This window comes from Macaca nemestrina, chromosome 12, assembly GCF_043159975.1.
Source record: "Macaca nemestrina isolate mMacNem1 chromosome 12, mMacNem.hap1, whole genome shotgun sequence".
NCBI classification, from domain to species: Eukaryota; Metazoa; Chordata; class Mammalia; order Primates; family Cercopithecidae; genus Macaca; species Macaca nemestrina.
The window spans coordinates 97994282-98014044 of record NC_092136.1 but is presented as its reverse complement, the minus strand read 5'-3'; the positions used below and the strand labels follow the sequence as shown (position 1 = coordinate 98014044).

The 19763-nt window shown below is 39.6% G+C and overlaps 2 long non-coding RNA genes across 7 annotated transcripts in view; one reads left to right on the top strand and one right to left on the bottom strand.

Annotated features, from left to right (window-relative positions):
• LOC105484299 (uncharacterized) overlaps window positions 1-10568 on the bottom strand; it is a 518018-nt gene extending 507450 nt beyond the window's left edge. For all 6 annotated transcript variants that reach the window (XR_988855.2, XR_988854.2, XR_011611009.1 and 3 more), the window contains exon 1: window positions 10458-10568. This is a non-coding gene — a long non-coding RNA (uncharacterized lncRNA). The remainder of the gene's footprint in view (window positions 1-10457) is intronic.
• An 89-nt stretch (window positions 10569-10657) lies between these two features.
• The window catches only part of LOC105484306 (uncharacterized), a 520010-nt gene continuing 510904 nt past the window's right edge, over window positions 10658-19763 (top strand). The window contains exon 1 of the long non-coding RNA XR_988863.2: window positions 10658-10862. This is a non-coding gene — a long non-coding RNA (uncharacterized lncRNA). The remainder of the gene's footprint in view (window positions 10863-19763) is intronic.

Below are 19763 nucleotides of genomic sequence, written 5' to 3'. Positions count from 1 at the left end.
AGACAGATACTTCTAAATATCATAGTCAATTTTATAGATTAAAATAGTATTCTCTTTTCAGATTGTAAGCATTCATAGTTTTTATACATTTATTTATCTAATTTTCACAAATGATCCCTTTAATAAGCAACTTACAAATTAGAAAATACTTGTTAAATTTATTTAAAAGTATGATTCTTAAATCTTATCTTTTAATAAAATGAATATACCCCCCTGACCTTCTTAGATATATCTGTTGTCTCTAGGTGTTAGTTTCTAGTTTCTAAAGTAAGAAAATATACAAATCAATAGGCCATAAAAGCAATTCCTCATCTTAGACTTTTAGTTAAAATAAAATACAAGAAAGGAGAAAAATTTTTCTCATTTACAACATATTTTAAAATGTTATTGATTAGTCATAGAAAGAGTATTGTTATGCACATTTAACATTCCTAATGGGTTTTAAATTTTACTTGCTTTATCTTTTTTTTTTTTTTCTGAAGAACCCAACTTTAGCAATTGGAATATCATTGTAAACAAAAGACTGCGAACTGCAGAGGAAAAAGAGAGAGTCCTATTTTCTATCAAGAAACAATCTGCAGATTGGGGAGACACAACCTCTAGAAGAAATGAAAGTGTGCTCTCTAAGGAACAAAGGAAGGGTCTGGTTTAAATAGGGCAAGTTCTCACCTCAGTCCTCAATCAGGTCTGTTTATGCAAAAAAAAGTGATCAAACTTGTTTAATTCTGATTGGTCGAAAGTGTTGAGCCCTGATTAAGTGGTTTCCAAGGCCAAAACAAGATGTCTCTGTCAGATATTTCTTTTGAAAGGCCATTGTATGGGGAGGGAGGGCGGGTATTCCAGCTACAGTTTATCTTGGCACTCCCAACAGGAACTGGTTTTACTTGATTGTAGAAAGGAAGGTTCTGTTCCACTTTTACAATATCTTTCCTAGGACAGAGTATTTGACTGCTCCCACACCCAGGTTTGGCCACCAGATTCTGTTTTAATGTCAAGCACCTCAGTAAGGCACAGGGAGCCCATTTCGTCTGTTGGCCAGGGCATACTTTAACAACGTGATAATCGTGCATTCTATTTAAACTTCATGAAGGTATTTTGTTTGGATAAATAACATATTTAAAATAGAAAATGAAGTTATCTCACACTCATACATATCCAATGACTGAAAGTTTTTTAAAAGAAAAGCTACAAGTTGAAATTTTCCACTATGCAAAAAAAAAAAAAGAGAGAGAGAAATTATAACAAAATTTTATACTAACAATATTAAACACATTTGAACTTAGGAGAACAGTAATGACAAAAATAATATGTAAAAGAGAAGGAAATACCAGTTTGGACTTAATGTTTTTAAACTGATGAAAGCAGGCAAACAAAATTGAGTAATTTAAAAATGCATGCCTTTCTGTCAAGATTTGAAGCAATGAAAGAAAAGAAGAAATTAAAAAAATATATTGAGCAACTGCTTTTATACCTGATGTAAATGACGAGTTGATGGGTGCTGACGAGTTGATGGGTGCAACACAGCAACACGGCACAAGTATACATATGTAACAAACCTGCACGTTATGCACATGTACCCTAGAACTTAAAGTATAATAATAATAAAAAATAAATAAATATAAAAAAATAACAATTCATCCATATAACCAAAAACCATTTGTACCCCAAAAGCCATTGAAATAAAAACAAACTTTAAAAAATAAAAAATAAAAAAATAAACCAGTAAAAGAGAAAACATGCAAACAGGCAAAATATGATTTTAAAAAAGCAACCATAAGCATAGAGAACTGGTATCCCATTATGAGAGGTGTTTCTTTCCTAAAATTAAGACCTTTTACTAGTATTGTAGAACATATAAAGAAGGATGAAGGGAGACAAGTAAAACTACAGAAATTCCACATAGGGCACAAAGGATCTTTAAATCAGCCAGTCAATACATTCATACACGCATACTTATATCATACAAAATGGAGTTATTATTTACTGAACACATTAGAAACCATCTACTTTGGTAGGATATTCATGGTTGCAGGGCCAATGGGGACAAATATTGGAGTCCTTTGCTCCTTATGGAGGGGATATACTTGTAAACTCCCCACAATGTAGGATGAGATTCTATAGGGTCTATACCACAAGAGCAATGATGACCTAGGAAATAAGCCAACTCTCTTAGAGACTGAAGCCCTGTGAGGGATCAATTCAATCCCTATAATAAATGACTCAAGGTCTGCTAATGCTTTTCTCTAATTAACTTCTGAATTTAAGGGAGTAAAAGAAAAACTAGTATGTTGTTGACATTATTTTATTACTATTGTTATGTATTGACAAGTGTTTCTAGAAAAAGATGAGTTCAGGAACCGTTAGACCACTTCTCAAACATAAAAACAGCACAGAAATCTAGCAAAGGCCAGAATTTGCAGAATTAGAAAATAGAACTGTTTCTCAACTCCAGCTGGTTAAAGATAAACTATGAAGGCCTTGAGCAACAACAACAACAAAAATTAAAATTCAGCCTCAAGCAAGAATCATATCAAGGTTATATCTATTAAAACATTAAAAACAAACACCTACTAATGTTGCATTGATTCAGCTCTTTCAATTAAACAAAATGGCTTAAGACTAAAATATCTCAAAGGCCGGGCGCGGTGGCTCAAGCCTGTAATCCCAGCACTTTGGGAGGCCGAGGCGGGCGGATCACAAGGTCAGGAGATCGAGACCACAGTGAAACCCCGTCTCTACTAAAAAAATACAAAAAATTAGCCGGGCGCGGTGGCGGGCGCCTGTAGTCCCAGCTACTCAGGAGGCTGAGGCAGGAGAATGGCGGGAACCCGGGAGGCGGAGCTTGCAGTGAGCCGAGATCGCGCCACTGCACTCCAGCCTGGGCAACAGCGTGAGACTCCGTCTCAAAAAAAAAAAAAAAAAAAAAAAAAAAAAAAAGACTAAAATATCTCTTAGAGGCTTCATAGGCTCAACATAACAGCATTTAAGCCCAGAGGGAAGAAAAAAATCTTATAAAGAATTATTGGTATGGTTATCAGTATCTGTAGTAGATAGTAATCAAATAAATTAAAAGCCCACTATTACTTTTGAAAAAGTTTTACTGTTAAGATAATCAACAGCCTGGACCAAAAGAATCTGTGACTGTTAAAAAATGTGAAATGACCCTTGGGGCACCCAATTTCCTATGACCAGGAATCAGAGTGAAAGAGCTTCTCAGACTCTGGGGAAAGAATAGTATCCAAAATCTGATGTAACCTATGAAGATAGTGGGCAAGAAAAGTACCTACAAGAGGATCAGAGCCAAGGGCCATGCAGAACAATAGACTGAGGATTGTCTACCCTAGAATAGATCAAGGGTGGAGAAAAAGAAGAAAAGAGGGAGGAGGGGAAGGAAGTCGGGGCAGACGGTGGGAGGGTGGTATCTCTTCAGATTTTCAGAATTGTCCTAGTGACTACCAGATTAGATAGATAGATAGTTAGATATAGATAGATAGATAGATAGATAGATAGATAGATAGATAGATAGATACATACATACATACATACATACATACATACATACATACATACATAGAGAGAGAGAGAGAGAGAGAGAGAGATAGAACAAAAGTAATTGTTTCAGTTCTCCTTCTCTTCTGCCTGTCTGTCCAAGCCTGGTAATATTTTATCCAACCTGAATCCTGTTACAAAGAAAAAAAGCCATAGGTTCACCGAGAGTTTAAATGAAATATGAGGAATAAATAAATGTTGTTGCTGTGTTACTGGGTTTGGAATGCAGTTGTTATCACACTGTAAACTCTAACTGATTATACCTGCAGTGTATCGACAACATGAATGATGTTTGAAATCTTGTCTTGGATACTACTGGTGCTTTGTCAAGATTCCTTTAACTGTGGCAGTGCACCCATCTTCATGTTGCCTAGAATACTGCCTGCTCACATAGACCAGTTTCCTTCTTCTCCAAATAACTTTTCTTGGTCAAATGGGAGCTGCCTAACTCTGGAGAGTATGTTCCCCCTTATCACAGTAAGCAACCTGTGGCCAGTGACTTGACAAACATACCTGTACTAAAAGCCCTTGAAACAATATGGGATTACGTGTGCAAGTCATGCTCCAGATCTTTCCTGTGAGATCCCACTAAAACTAGCCTGATACCTCCTAGACAACACCTGCTTAGCTTTTTACCCTCCACCCAATCTTCCTTCCCTCATTCCACACCCATTCTCTTTGAGAGCATTTTCTAAATCCTTTGAACAAAAATTCCTAGGTTAGATGCTTTCTTTTTCTTTCTTTCTTTCTCTCTCTCTCTCTCTTTTTTTTTTTTTAGAAACCTGACCTAAGCAGTTGGAATCAGAAGCAGGCTCCCAGGATGGGATTCTAGAATTGAATACGTCACTGGTTGGACGGCAATAGAAATTATAGAAATTATTATTATTTTTTTTTTTTTTGAGACGGAGTCTTGCTCTGTCACCCAGGCTGGAGTGCAGTGGCCGGATCTCAGCTCACTGCAAGCTCCTCCTCTCGGGTTCACGCCATTCTCCTGCCTCAGCCTCCCGAGTAGCTGGGACTACAGGCACCCGCCACTTCGCCCGGCTAGTTTTTTGTATTTTTTAGTAGAGACGGGGTTTCACCGTATTAGCCAGGATGGTCTCGATCTGAAATTATTATCACTGGTGGTAGGGTAAGTAGGAAGTTCTTGAAACTGCTCTCCATATCCAGTAATATAGAAAACAAAAAAGCAACATTATATTCCAGGAGGAAGGGCAAAAATTTATGTCAATCTTAAAGACCAAAGGATGTAAGGGTGGTGGTTCCCATCAAATATTCATTTATTATACTTGTCTGACTTCTTCAAACTCCAAGAATGATCTAGAAAGATAATAGTGGACTACCGTAAACTCGATCAGGTAGTAAATTTATATGCACTGCTTGGTAGATGTGGTATTTTTGTTACAGCAATAAGCATCTGTCACGTTATATGAACACTGATAAAGAGAATACATTTTTTTAAAATTATACTTTAAGTTCTAGGGTACATGTGCACAATGTGCAGGTTTGTTACATATGTATACATGTGTCATGTTGGTGTGCTGCACCCATTAACTCGTCATTTATATTAGGTATATCTCCTAATGCTATCCTTCCCTCCTCCCCCGCACCCCATGACAGGTCCCAGTGTGTGATGTTCCCCTTCCTGTGTCCAAGTGTTCTCATTGTTCAATTCCCACCTATGAGTAAGAATATGCAGTGTTTGGTGTTTTGTCCTTGTGATAGTTTGCTGAGAATGATGGTTTCCAGCTTCATCCATGTCCCTGTAAAGGACATGAACTCATCCTTTTTTATGGCTGCATAGTATTCCATGGTATATATGTACCACATTTTCTTAATCCAGTTTATCATTGATGGACATGTGGGTTGGTTCCAAGTCTTTGTCTATTCACAATAGAGAATACAATATTTCTATCCCCATCAGAATGAAGGACCAAAAGCATTTTGTACTCATAAGGTAGACAACATAACATATTTATGATCTTATTCCAGGCTTTTTCCCCAACCTGTACCAGAATATAATTTGGGGGTATCTGGACCCTTTGGGCACTCTACTAGAACATCTCATTGATCTGCTTTTATTTTTGACATTATGTTTGTTGGGCCAAATGAACAAGATATAGACAGTACTTTTCAGATCATAAGACACATGTACTTCAATAGGGGAAAGATAAAACCTACACTGATTCAAGGAGCCACATTAAAATATTTAGAGGTCTAGTGGTCTAGGGGCATGTTGTGACACTTCTTCCAAAATAAAGGATGGTTTAGTGCACCTTCATGACACTGCATGAAGATGAAATCTCATTAATTGTTAGGCTTCTTCAGATTTTGGGGTGAGCACCTTTCATATTTTAAAATGGGGTTCTGACCTGTTGTTGGATTATGTGGAAGGCTGCTAGTTTTGAGTGTGCTGCAGGGCAGGAAAATAGTCCCCATCTGTGGTAAATGCAGCCTTGCCACATATTGCAACTATAGCTCAAGAGATACTCTAGTCCATTTGCATGATTTCCCCCCAGATCTGTAATGTGGTTCTGAACAAGGAGATAAGGCATTAACCACTGCCAATACATCAATGCTGATTTTTGCAACTGATTAAACAAAAAATGGATGACCAAGATGCTCAAAAATGCTGAATACCAGCTTGAAGATGTCTGCAGGCAAAGGCGGGGCACTACGATTGAGTATTCACTATACGCTTTAAAGCAATTACTTTTATATAGTAGGATGCATGGGTCTGGAGAACATAAGCTGGAAGTTTAATACTCTTCATCATCTTTCCCAATAATCCATTAAGGGATTTGTGCTTGTCATCTTTAGAAACACTGGGCTCTTGATGTCCTGTTTCCCAGAAGAGAAATTCTCGCCACTGAATATTTAGAGTCCCACAGAGCACAAATCTATAGTTGTCACTGAATCACTATGGGTTCCTTGTGCCATTAGACCAGAAGGCACAGAGAGAAGTTACTATAATGGTAAAGGTTACTAATGCTGATTTTCATGAGTGTAGGGGAGAATATGTTTAACACACAGGAGATCTTCGGGTGTATCTCTTATTACTTCTATAGCTATTTTAAACTGTAAATAAACAAGTGGAACATACATGGACTAATAAATACACCTTGACACAACTTCAGACTCCTATGAAAGAGTCTAGGTTACCTTTTCAGACAAATTATCTAATCATCAAAATTGTCAGTTGAAGGAAAGGGGAATTTAAAATTGTGAAGGATAGAGATTATGAGTTATCAGTCACAACCTCAGGATTAACTGCAGCACAAGAACTGAATTGTCCCAACACCCTTCCCTTAATAAGTTTTCCAAGGAATCTCAATCTTACTCTAAAAAGAGTAAGGGGAATCTGTCTGATATTATATACATTTAGAGTTACAACAGTATGTGATTTTGTCAAAGCATTGCAAGCTAAAAATAATGAAATATTTGTTTTCTTTTCCGCTCTTGTATGAACTTTTATCCAAACTCTGATTATGTGGGAGCTGGAAAAATATTTCCCAAATTTCTTCTATGTAATTCACAAAAATACTACTGACAGCACTAATCTATTATTCATGCTAACAGATTATTTTTATAAAACAAATACACATACGCATACAAATCAAAATTTTTAATCACGAAAATAAAAGGCTAACAAAAGAATAGAGCTCTTGCTGACTAGCTACACTGAAGAATACCAGCATCTCTTTTATCCTCTCTTCTTGCCTTATTAAGAAAATGATCTTGATTACAAAGAATAAAGAGCAATACAGTGGCTAGAGCTTGTGTAAGTCTTTCAAAAGAAAGTGCCCAGTTTGTTCTCCACTGAAAGACAATGAATAATGACATTTTGCCGGTAATCAATGATCCCTGAAAATTAACAATTTATTTATAATCTTCATGCACATTAAATTAAATATTCTGGTGTGTAATGTCTATGAAACATAATTTACACTTATGATTACAAAAACACTTCTGAAATGTATTCATACAAGTGAATACAATATACACAGCAATGATAAAGCTACAAACTGCAAGGAACTACATAGATTTTAGATATAGTGGTGAGGGAAAGAAATAAAGAACAAAAAATACATACGGTTTGATGACGTTCATATAAAGTTCAAAAACACACAAAAGAAATACAGTAAGTTTTTATTTAATGTCATCAATCAGTTCTGGGAAACTGTGCCTTTAAGCAAAATGACATATCACAAACCAATTTTTTCATGGCAAATTGAGATAATTAAGGGTTAAGTTTCTATAGTATACTTCTGGTCACAAAAATATCACCAAATGTCTACATAAAGACCCCAAAAACACTTTTAATATTAAACATTGAGCTGAATGTGGGCTACATATATGTTTAAGAAAGATTAATGAAAAGAAATAAGATAATAATTTACCCAATTTTGGTGAATCCATGAGTGCTGGCGGTTGTAGTCGGGATGGGTTAAATCAATGAATAAATTTTTATAAAGCAGATGTTGTGAGGAGCATCTCTCACCACCATGCAGTTCAAAAACAAACAAGAATAAATATGGCTGGCTTGCTGTGCACTTTCATACTGTTCCCAGACCACATTGAGGCTCGGCCTGGTATTTCTCATGGCCCAGTAGTGAGATGCAGATGACCCACAATTAAACTTGCTTAATCCTTAATGGGTCCTGTTAAGAATTCCTTGGTTAAAGGGCAGGGCGCGGTGGCTCGCGCCTGTAATCTCAGCACTTTGGGAGGCCAAGGCGGGCAGATCACGAGGTCAGGAGATCGAGACCACGGCGAAACCCCGTCTGTACTAAAAATACAAAAACTTAGCCGGGCGCAGTGGCGGGCGCCTGTAGTCCCAGCTACTTGGGAGGCTGAGGCAGGAGAATGGCGTGAACCCGAGAGGCGGAGCTTGCGGTGAGCCAAGATCCCGCCATTGCACTCCAGCCTGGGCAACAGAGCCAGACTCTGTCTCAAGAAAAAAAAAAAAAATTATTTGGTTATTTTGTCATGCTTTAAGGCCAAGGCAAAACTCTTGGTGAGCTTTTGTTACACCCTAGCTTTTGTATAAGGGCATTGGGCTTTTAATATTTAACTTAACCACTCAGTCAGTACAGAAACAGTTGTTACAGAGGCTTGTGTTAGTGAGACCTGGCTTGCCACAATACTACATCATTTATTGTCATGCATTTATATGATTATCATATATTTTATGATTTTTTATTTTACAATAATTTGTATTCATTCATTCATTTGCCAACCCCCTTATTCTAGTTTAGGGTCCCAGGTGGTAGAAGCTGTCCCTGTAGCAAATGCATGAGGCAGAAACCAGCCCTGGACAGGGCTCTGTCTCGTGGGAGGGTACACTCACAAACACCTCCACACACATAAGACTGCGACCATATAGACACAGCAATTCACGTGACATGCACATCTTTGGGATGGGGGAAGAAACCAGAATACCTGGAGAGAAAGTGATTTTTTTTTCCTCATTGACATTATAACAAAAAACATTATTTGAGGCCCCTCTGTACTGCACAGACAATTAAAATGGTCTGTGTATGTAATCTTTGTGTATATAATATCTAAACATAGAAAACGTATAGTAAACATGGTATAAAAGATAAAAAATTGTGTAATTTTTACATACAGGACACTTACCACAAATGGAGTTTGCAGGTCTGTTTCCTCTGGGGGAGGGAATGAGTGAGTGAGTAAATGTGAAGGCTGAGGACATTACTGTACAATATGTGGACTTCTTGAACACTGTCCACTAAGGCTACACTTAATTTATTTAAAAATCTGTATTTTTTCCTTTATAATAAATTAACGTTAGCCTACTGTGACTTTTTTCATTTTTATTTTTATTTTTTGAGACAGAGTTTCGCTCTTGTTGCCCAGGCTGGAGTGCAATAGCGCAATCTCGGCTCACTGCAACCTCTGCTTCCTGGGTTCAAGGGATTCTCCTGTCTCAGCCTCCTGAGTAGCTGGGATTACAGGCATCTGCCACCACGCCCAGCTAATTTTGATAATTTTAGTAGACACGGGGTTTTATCATATTGGTCTGGAACTTCTGACCTCAGGTGATTCGCCCACCTCAGCCTCCCAAAGTGCTGGGATTATAGGTGTAAGCCACTGCACCTGGCCTTGACTTTTTTACTCTGACTTTTTAAACTTTTTGACTCCTCAGTAATAACACGTAGCTTAAAACACATACACAATTTATACTGTACAAAAATATTTTCTTTCAATCTTTATCAGCTTTGTATAAGTTATTTTTCACTTTTAAATCGTTTCTTTGTTGTTAAAAACTAAGACAGGAACACACCCATCAGCCTGGGTCTACAGACAGTCAGGGTCGTCACTGTCATTGCCTTTCATCTCTACGTATTGTCCCACTGGAAGTTCTTCAGGGGCAGTAACATGCATGGAGCTTCAGGGGCAATCACAGGCTTTTCTCCTATGATAACAATGTCTTCTTCTGGAACACCCCCGAAAGACCTGCCTGAGGCTGTTTTACAGTTAACTGTTATTTTTTAATAAGGAGAGAACGTACACTCTAAAATGATAAAATGTATAGTACATACATAAACCAGTAACGTAGTCATTTATTACCCTTATTATTATGTACCACACGTAACTGTATGTGGTAGACTTTTTGATGACTGACAGCCCAGTAGGTTTATTTATGCCAGTACTACAAACAGACAAACAAGCTGTGGTGCCACAACTTTGAGGACACCTAGGACATCACTAGGAGATAGGAGGAATTTTTCAGCTCTATTATGGAACCTCCATCATATATGCAATCCCTTATTAACGGAAAAGGTTGCCACGGCTGTACACAGTAAGTCCTCACTTAACCTCCTTGATAGGTTCTTGGAAATGGTGTCTTTAATCAAAATGGCATGTAAGGAAACCAATTTTACCTCAGGCTAATTGAGATGAGCAAGACTCAAATTCCTGTTGACGCAGCTAGGTGAGAAACGGTGGCAAGAGAAACTTCAACCCACCCGCACTCTGAGGTGCAGCCTCCGGAAGTTTGGGACGTTTGCAGTGGGGAGGAGCCTGGCCCCGCCTCTTCCTGTGTGGAGCCTGGGATTCAAGCTGCCGGCGGGAAGAGCTCTAGCAGGCGCTGTGGATTAGCGAGAGTCCCTGTTTCCCCCTCTTCTTCCTTTTCACCCGATATCACCGGATAAAACTCTGTATTACCATTCAATTTGTCTGTGAGCCTGAATTTTCGCGGCCGTGGGACAAAGAACCTTGTCTTTAGCTGAATTAAAAAAAAAAGTCCCGCAGCATTTTTGGTGCACGACGTGGGGGTTCGAGAAGCGGTGAGTGAAATGGGGAGTCAAAACCTTTCACTGTGGTTTCTAAGCCTTTCCATCCTCCCACTTCTGAGACTAGGGGAAAAGTGCCCCCAACTCCTGTATAGGGGTCGGGAAAGACAGGCGAATGGGGGCTCCTTGCTCCCCCTCCCCTACGTGCATGGACTAGGACGCATAACCCAAGGGTCATGCACAGCCGCTGTCTGGTTGCCAACCACAGTGCATCCTTCCCCTTCCCCCCGCCAAGGGGTTTTACTCCGTTGATAGTAATTCAACTATTATCCCCCCGCCAAGGGGTTTTACTCCATTGATAGTAATTCAGCTATTATCCCTAACTTTTTTTTTTTTTTTTTTTTTTTGAGACGGAGTCTTGCTCTGTCCCGCTGGCTGGAGTGCAGTGGCGTGATCTCAGCTCACTGCAAGCTCCGCCTCCCGGGTTCCCGCCATTCTCCTGCCTCAGCCTCCTAAGTAGCTGGGACTACAGGCGCCCGCAACCACGCCCGGCTAATTTTTTGTATTTTTAGTAGAGACGGGGTTTCACTGTGGTCTCGATCTCCTGACCTTGTGATCCGCCCGCCTCGGCCTCCTACTATTATCCTTAAGAACCAGTTGCATAGAATAAGAGGTTCTGGCCCGGCTGGTGTCTCACTCCTGTAATCTCTGCACTGTGGGAGGCCAAGGCGGGTGAATCAAGAGGTCAGGAGTTCGAGACCAGCCTGGCCAATATGGTGGAACCACATCTCTTAAAAATACAAAAATTAGCTGGGCGTGGTGGCGAGCACCTCCAGCTGCTCAGGAGGCTGAGACAGGAGAATTGCTTGAACCTAGGAGGCAGAGGTTGCAGAGAGCCGAGATTGCTCCATGGCACTCCAGTCTGGGTGACAGAATGAGACTCCGTCTCAAAAAAAAAAAAAAAAAAAAAAAAGGAAAAAATTGGTTCTTCCCTAGGAATTTTTAGATTGTTTTTTTCCTTCCTCTTCTCTGCCTCATCAGCAAGTTAACTTGTAAGGTTTTTTTCCCTTCTAGAAGACGTTTTACTAGGCCAGATCCCCCAGATATCACTGTTTATATTCGTAAAGTTTTGATTGTAAACAATGATTTTGTGGAGACAGGGTTTTCTTCAGCCTGTGACTCTTCTGTGTGTGATGTCTGTAAAAAGAGCTCTGATTAATTTAGCCTAAAGAAAGACAAGCGCTTGGATCTAATATTTTTTAAAGGGAAGATAAAAGCTGTGGTACCTTTCAGTTCACGTGACTTTAATCTTTGCCAAGTAGGAACAGCCTTAAAGGTTATGGATAACAAGTAGATCACATCAAAATGTGAATAGGTGGGCTAAATTATGAAGGTCAGATGCAAGGTTTGCTAAGTGTTTCAAAGTTACAAACTACTTTTTATGTTTTGAGAGCTATTTAATTTGATGGCCTTCGCAATTGATAAGGCCTGGGGACATATGGAACTAACCACGCTCTTAATTAAGCAGGAGTCAAACCTGGCTGCACTTAACACACAATTAAAGCAACTTACCCCTTTTTACCTGAAAGTTAAAAGTTGCTGGGTGTTACCATTATAACATGTAAATGAGACTATTGAAAATTGATTTGAATGCAAGGGATGTAAGAACAATAAAATGTTTTTTAGTAAAAAGTCATAAGAAGGCATGGAAATGTAAGTTTTTGCCTAGGGTTAAAGGATTGTTTTGAGTTCTATAGGAAAAGCTGAAGGTTCAAACAAGTGGTGCAAAAATGTTGGAAATTAATCCCACAGAACAGGTTCTGTGTGTGAACATACTGACTAAAAGCAAAAAGGTATTATATGGTTTTTCTGTAAATTCATCATTGAAATAAAAGCATGACAAGGTTTTCTTAAGTTGTTATTTTGCTCTTTGACAAAATTTGTAAAGGGTTATAAAAGATTTTTGCTTTTTTAAACTTTTCGAGTCATTTTGGCAAATTAAAAAACTTATAATAATCTGAACTTTATTTCATAATATCGAGTGCTTTGAGCCTTGAATGCATTTAACAGGCTTCCCAAAATCAAACTTAAGTTTCAAAATTGTCTTTCCTGACACCCGGCTTTTTGGATAGTCCAGGGACTCCTGGACTATCCATTAAAGAGAGGTAAACAGGATTATTTGACATGTTTAGGTACATGGGGTTGCCAAAATGATGTTCAATATCTTTAGGTTATATGTTGGTAAATAATGCTAATACATGTTCCAAAATTATGTGGCATTTCTAAAATTCTAATGTCTAAGTATATACTATCAATTATGATTAAGGGTGTTAAGTTTGTAAACCACGAAGATAACCAAACTTCTTTGTCAGTCGTGTTTCTAAGTGTAACTACCCTGGACATTTTGCTCTTCACAGATAATTGTTGTCTTATTTTAATCCTTTTCAAAAGATGGTTTATCATTAGCTATAGAACTTAAACAGGTGCTCTCAAATACAGACTTCTGATAACTTTGAAGATTGTAACATTAGAATAAAGGAAAATGTACAGGACTCAAGAAGAGCAGAAATGTTCACAAATGTCAAGCAAAACAAGAGTTAACTAAATGGACTGAAATCAGGAAGCTGAAGCAAGACTTTCTGTCTTTTGCTTGGAATATTGCTGATCTTTGTCAGAGTCAAGAAAGCTTATTTTGAACTATTTACAGCGTTTAATAATTAAGGTATTCACTCCTGTGATCAAAATTTGGAGCATGTTTATTTCTCTCTGCCTGGTTCTTCTAGAATTTGGAAACCATCTGTGAGTATTCTTATGGCAGTATAGTTGTTTGCATCAGTGCAGTAAGAATGATTTTTCTTTTGCAACAGAACACAATTGGAGAAACTGGGTATTTTACAAAGGCTTTGACTGGAAGGGTATGCTTCCCTTTAAAGAGTCAATCTCGACTTGTAGAGCCAATAAAAGCCCAGTGGGGAAGCTGGCTTCGTACCCTTGTCTGTGCAGTCCCTGTACAGGGTTCCTGACTTGTGGTCAGTAAAGAATGTCACTTTCTAACAGGTCTAGGAGCTCCAAGTTTATTATAGAACCTAAAGAGGAAAGGATCACCCAACTCACAGGTGTTTGAGAATACAAACCCATTGTTGAGCTTGGCTCTAGAAGGTCTTATCTGAGATTACCTGTGGAACAAACTTCCATCAAAGCCAATTCAAAAGACCTGTGTCGAAATAATTATTCTTGCTACACTTTATGCAAATAATCAGTCCAAGTATAATACTAAAGTCTATTTTGCAAACCAGTCCCGTGATGATTTTTTTAATGAAAACCGACTGGAGAGAGAGAAATCACGTTTCAAAATGTATCATATATTTGTCATTAAATTCTAAACTCACTAGTTTTTAAGTTTTTGCCTACATTTTAGACTTACCCGGCTTGTTCCTGTGAACCTATCAGCAATCTCTGGTGGAAGCTCAGAAAGAACAAAAGGGGATGGGTAATGTCAAAATCTGGATCAATATTCCAGTTCTGAGAAATTACTCTACAAATCCTTCCAGGTGATTGGAATAAATAGGGTGCCCATCACCCGGGGGTTTTCTTTGGAGACAGTAAGACCGAAGGAACTAACCAAAGCCAAGCACCACGCACCCACATCCTAGAAAGAATAACTGTAGCTACCAGTTATCTGAGTGTGTTACAAGACATCCTTTTCTCTCTCTTGTTGAAGAAGGACTCAGTTCCACAGTTTCACGTCAGCATTTGACTTTAATAAGGAGTCCATGCAACCACCCCCCAAGACACATTTTTGTCCCAGACTCAATTCCAAGCTTTGGATCAAAGCCCTAGGAAAGAAAACTGGATCTGAGGGCTTCGGAGGCAGGTGATAACGCAGGTTAAAAGGCATAGCGCAGGTGAGTGTGGCTGATTTGTGCCGCTTAAGCCAAGCCGAAGCTGTTTCATGGCTAAAGGCCACATTAATATTTTAACAGCCCAATGGGTTCACCTTGCTCGCTGCCTAGACAGAGCCGATTTGTCAAGGATGGGAATTGCGGTGGCGAAAGAGTAATTCACACAGAGCCAGCTGTGCAGGAGATTGGAGTTTTGTTATTATTCAAATCAGTCTCCCTAAGCATTCAGGCCTCAGAGTTTTTAAAGATAATTTGGCAGGTAGGGGCTTGGGATGTGGGGAGTGCTGGTTGGTCTGGTTGGAGATGGAATCATAAGAGGTTGCAGTTAGTTTTTTTTTTTTAATATCTTCTATTCTTGGGTGTGATGGCAGAACTTGTGGAGCCAGATTACTAGTTTGGGTGGTGTCAACTGATCCACTGAGTGCAGGGTCTGCAAAATATCTGAAGCACTGATTTTAGGTTTTACAATAGTGATGTTATCCCCAGGAGGAATTGGGGAGTTTCAGACTCTTGGAGCCAGAGGCTGCATGACACCTGATTTGTAGAAACAGAGTCACCCAGGCTGGGATGCAGGGGTGCGATCTCGGCTCACTGCAACCTCTGCCTCCCAGGTTCAAGCGATTCTCCTGCCTCAGCCTCCTGAGTAGCTGGGACTAATGGCATGTGCCACTGTGCCCAGCTAATTTTTGTATTTTTAGTAGAGATGGGGTTTCACAATGTTGGCCAGGCTAGTCTTGAACTCCTGACCTCGTGATCCACCCGCCTTGGCCTCCCAAAGTGCTGGGATTACAGGTGTGAGCCACCCCTCCTGGTGGTAATTTCTAATCTTGTAGATTACTTGGCAGTCCTGCAAAGGCATACTGGACTCCAGGCAAGAATGAGGTCTTTTCGGGATAGGGGTGTTATCAACTTTGTTTCAGAGTCAAACCATGAACTCAGTTACTTCCCAAAGTTAGTTCAGCCTATGCCCAGGAATGAACAAGGACAGTTTAAGAGTTAGAAGCAAGAGGCCGGGCGCGGTGGCTCAAGCCTGTAATCCCAGCACTTTGGGAGGCCGAGACGGGCGGATCACGAGGTCAGGAGATCGAGACCATCCTGGCTAACACCGTGAAACCCCGTCTCTACTAAAAAATACAAAAAACTAGCCGGGCGAGGTGGCGGGCGCCTGTAGTCCCAACTACTCGGGAGGCTGAGGCAGGAGAATGGCGTAAACCTGGGAGGCGGAGCTTGCAGTGAGCTGAGATCCGGCCACTGCACTCCAGCCCGGGCGACAGAGCGAGACTCCGTCTCAAAAAAAAAAAAAAAAAAAAAGAGTTAGAAGCAAGATAGAGTTGGTTAGGTCTGAGTTTTCACTGTCATAATTTCCTGTTATAATTTTGCAAGGTGGTTTCAATATCTATGGCATAAATGAGGTCTAGGGAACTCCCAGGCTATTGACAGTAGGTGGGAAAGAGACATAGGTGAGAGCAGGTAATTGCTATTCTCTAAGCTTCCCTGCTTCATGGGTGCAGGCTGCTTTGGTACCCATGGCGGTGCCTGCCAAGGTCGCCGGAGCTGAAGTATGGAAGTGGGAAAGAAGACACTTTTACCTGTCTTTCTCATGTGCCTCAAGTATCTGCTATAAAGAGAAGGGAATCAGGGATGTCTGCTGCCCTCTTTCTAGATGGCTGGCCATTCATCTTCAGTCTGTACTCCTTTAGAGTGCATCCTGAACCCCTGGGACTCCTTTGAAAAAAATCCTTTCTTTTTTTTTCTTTCTTCTCCTGGGTTCTCTCTTCACAGATAGGTAATTGTATCTCTGTACTGTAGGACACTCGTCTCAGATGCATCCTTTAAACTTGAAGAAGTTAATTTCCCAAACCTTAAACTGGTTGGTTTAGGATTGGGCTCAGGAGAAGGGAACCCAGAAGCCCAACATGCTGGCAAAAGGGTAAAGTTGGGCTTTTGGCCTCTCTCTCCCTGTGCAGACTGGTAAAGGGCCTTTAAATTTTTGAGCTATCCTTGTCCCTCCCCTTTGTTTCGTTTTGATACATGTTTTCTAATAACCTAGTTTGTCTCTTCCTGCCTTCAGGTGGTCAGACTCTAAATGGTCACACAACCAGTGCCTCTGACAATGGCCCCTTCTACTGGGAGCCCTTAAATAGGCCTCAGAGCGAGCTCTGACTGCCATTTTCCCAAAAAAGCGCCCCCTATCAGCAAGAAGCAGTTAAGATCGGTCTTTGTCCTTATCCTTATTCCAAGGGCCTTACATGTACCCTTTTTTTTTTTTTTTTATTTTGAGATGGAGTATCGCTCTGTCGCCCAGGCTGGAGTGCAGTTGCATGGATCTCGGCTCACTGCAGCCTCTGCCTCCTGGGCTCAAGCAATTCTCTGCCTCAGCCTCCTGAGTAGATGGGATTACAGGTGCCCGCCACTATGCCTGCCTAATTTTTTTGTATTTTTAGTAGAGACGGGATTTCACCATCTTGGCCAGGCTGGTCTCGAACTCCTGACCTCATGATCCACCCGCCTTGGCCTCCCAAAGTGCTGGGATTACAGATGTGAGCCACCACGTCTGGCCTAGATGTAATTCTTTAGAGTCGGGAGTGAGATGGCCAAGTGGGAGGGAGGTCCCTGGAGAAACTCCAACCAGCCTGACCACTGAGGTGGAGCCTTGGAAAGTTCACTAAGTTTGCAGCCTGACGCCTTCTCTTCCTATGTGGAACCTTGGATTCAAGCTGCAGTGGGAAGTGCTCTAGCACTAGGGAGATTCCCTGTTTTCTTCTTTTCTTGCTTTTCACCCCATAAATCCCTGTCTTACTCACCATTCAAATTCTCTGTGAGCCTGAGTTTTCACGGCCATGGGACAAGGAATCCTATCTTTAACTGAACTAAGGAAAAGTCCTGCAACACTGTGGTGTATTTTTGGTCACAAAAACATCACCAAACTTCTAAATAGACCCAAAATACTTCTAACATTAAGTATTGAAATAAATATGAGCTATACCTATCTTTAGGAAAAAATTAATAAGAACAAGTATGATATTAATTTACCTGCTTAGTGAAGTTCAGGGTTACAGGTGCCCATAGCCTCTCCTGGCAGGTGAGGACACAAAACAGGATGCCATTTCATGGCAAGGTGTGTTCACACACACCTGCACTCAGACAGGGCCCATGTAGACTCACTATTGAACCTCACATACACAGCTGTGGGATGTGGGAGGAAACCACAGTGCTGAGAGAAAGCCTACACAGATGTAAGGAGAACTGGCAAACTCCATACTGTGGCCCTGGCAGGGAAATAATTATGTTTTGCCTTCAACATAATAATAAAACAATGTTATTTTAGGACCTATATGATGGTAGTGGTTAGAATATGTTTGCAAGGGGTTTACAACCATGAGGTTACATAAAGGAGCCAGTTGTAAGTTGGAAATTGTATGTATCTTGATATGGGTGACAGTTACATGATTGTTTACATGTGGAAAAACTGAGTTGTATATTTACAGTGTGTGTCATTACTGTATATAAGTTATAATGCAATAAAGAGGAAGAAGTAAAGCAAAAAATCCACAAACTTCTGAAGTATTTAGAGATAAATTACGATTCCAGCTTCTCAAATTAATTCTGCTTTTCACAAATTCACTTTTTACCATTCTACAAAAAAAGTAAAAAAAAAAAACTACTTTAAAATGGCAAATCCCATAGAGCGTCCTCAGATTGAATTCTTTCAGGAATACTTAACAATAGGCATCACTGCTTTTTTTTAAAGCCTAAGGATATTATTTTGCTGTTGACATATATAGAAGACCAAACATAGAAGCCAGTTAGTAACTGGGTCATATGACTTTAGAACCGTAAAAGACGTAATTCTAAAATCTCTCTAAAATAATTTACCACTAAATTAGTATAAATATTTCATTGACATATATCACTCATCAATGGCCATCAAGAAATGTGAAATTTTACTGGGCTAAGCAAAAATAGAGACCATATTTAATGCATAGATACTGGTTAAAATAAAAGTAGAAACATCAACCTAAGAGTGACAGAGGAAGAAAAGAGGGCCGTTCTCACAGGAGACACAAGACTGGTACCATTAGGGTTTTTTTTAGGGCTCCCAACCACAGCACAAGGAATAAGAAAAATAAAGAAACTGAAATAGTAGGACATATTAAAGTAGGTAATTTTTATTGCATGTCTTCAGTTGTTTACTCTTGATTTTCAAAATGGCTATAATTCATGCTCTGAAATGTGTGACTATCTTTCATGGAAAGATAATTCAGCATTTGATCATATATTTCAAAATAGAATCTACTTTTCCCCCAAAATATGATAATTCATTAATTCTCACTAGTTTTATATTATGTCTTACTAAATAAAACATCAAAGTACAAAATGTTGCATTGATAACTGCTTTTTTTTTTTTTTTTTTTTTTTTTTTTGAGATGGAGTTTCACTCTTGTCACCCAGATAGAGTGTAGTGGCATGATCTTGTTTCGCTGCAACTTCCGCCTCCCGGGTTCAAGCTATTCTCCTGTCTCAGCCTCCCAAGTAGATGGGGTTACAGGCACATGCCTGGCTGATTTTTGTATTTTTAGTAGAGACAGGGTTTCAACATGTTGGCCAGGCTGGTCTCGAACTCCTGATCTCAAGTGATCTACCTGTCTCAGCCTCCCAAAGTGCTGGGACTGCAGGCATGAGCCACCATGCCCAGCCAGTTATCTGCTTTTTAATCCATCGAAAAGAAATTGCCTCATAGGTTTTAAAATATGAAGATTTTGGCATAGTAAGAAACCTCTCTTGAGAAGGCCATCAACTCTATTCTGATACTATGGGGTCATGGCATTATTTAAAAGTTAACTGAGGTTATTTCTACAAATAGTATTCACTTTAAGAAATTGAAATGTGAATTGTCTATAGAGAATGAAAACTTCCTTTGGAGATGACACTTAAATGTTAAGTTCCTATTGTCTTTAAGGTAATGTATGCACTTTGCATTCTTAAAGAGTGACATAGTTTGGCTACATGTTCTGAACAAATCTCATGTTGAATTGTCAATTTCCATTGTTGG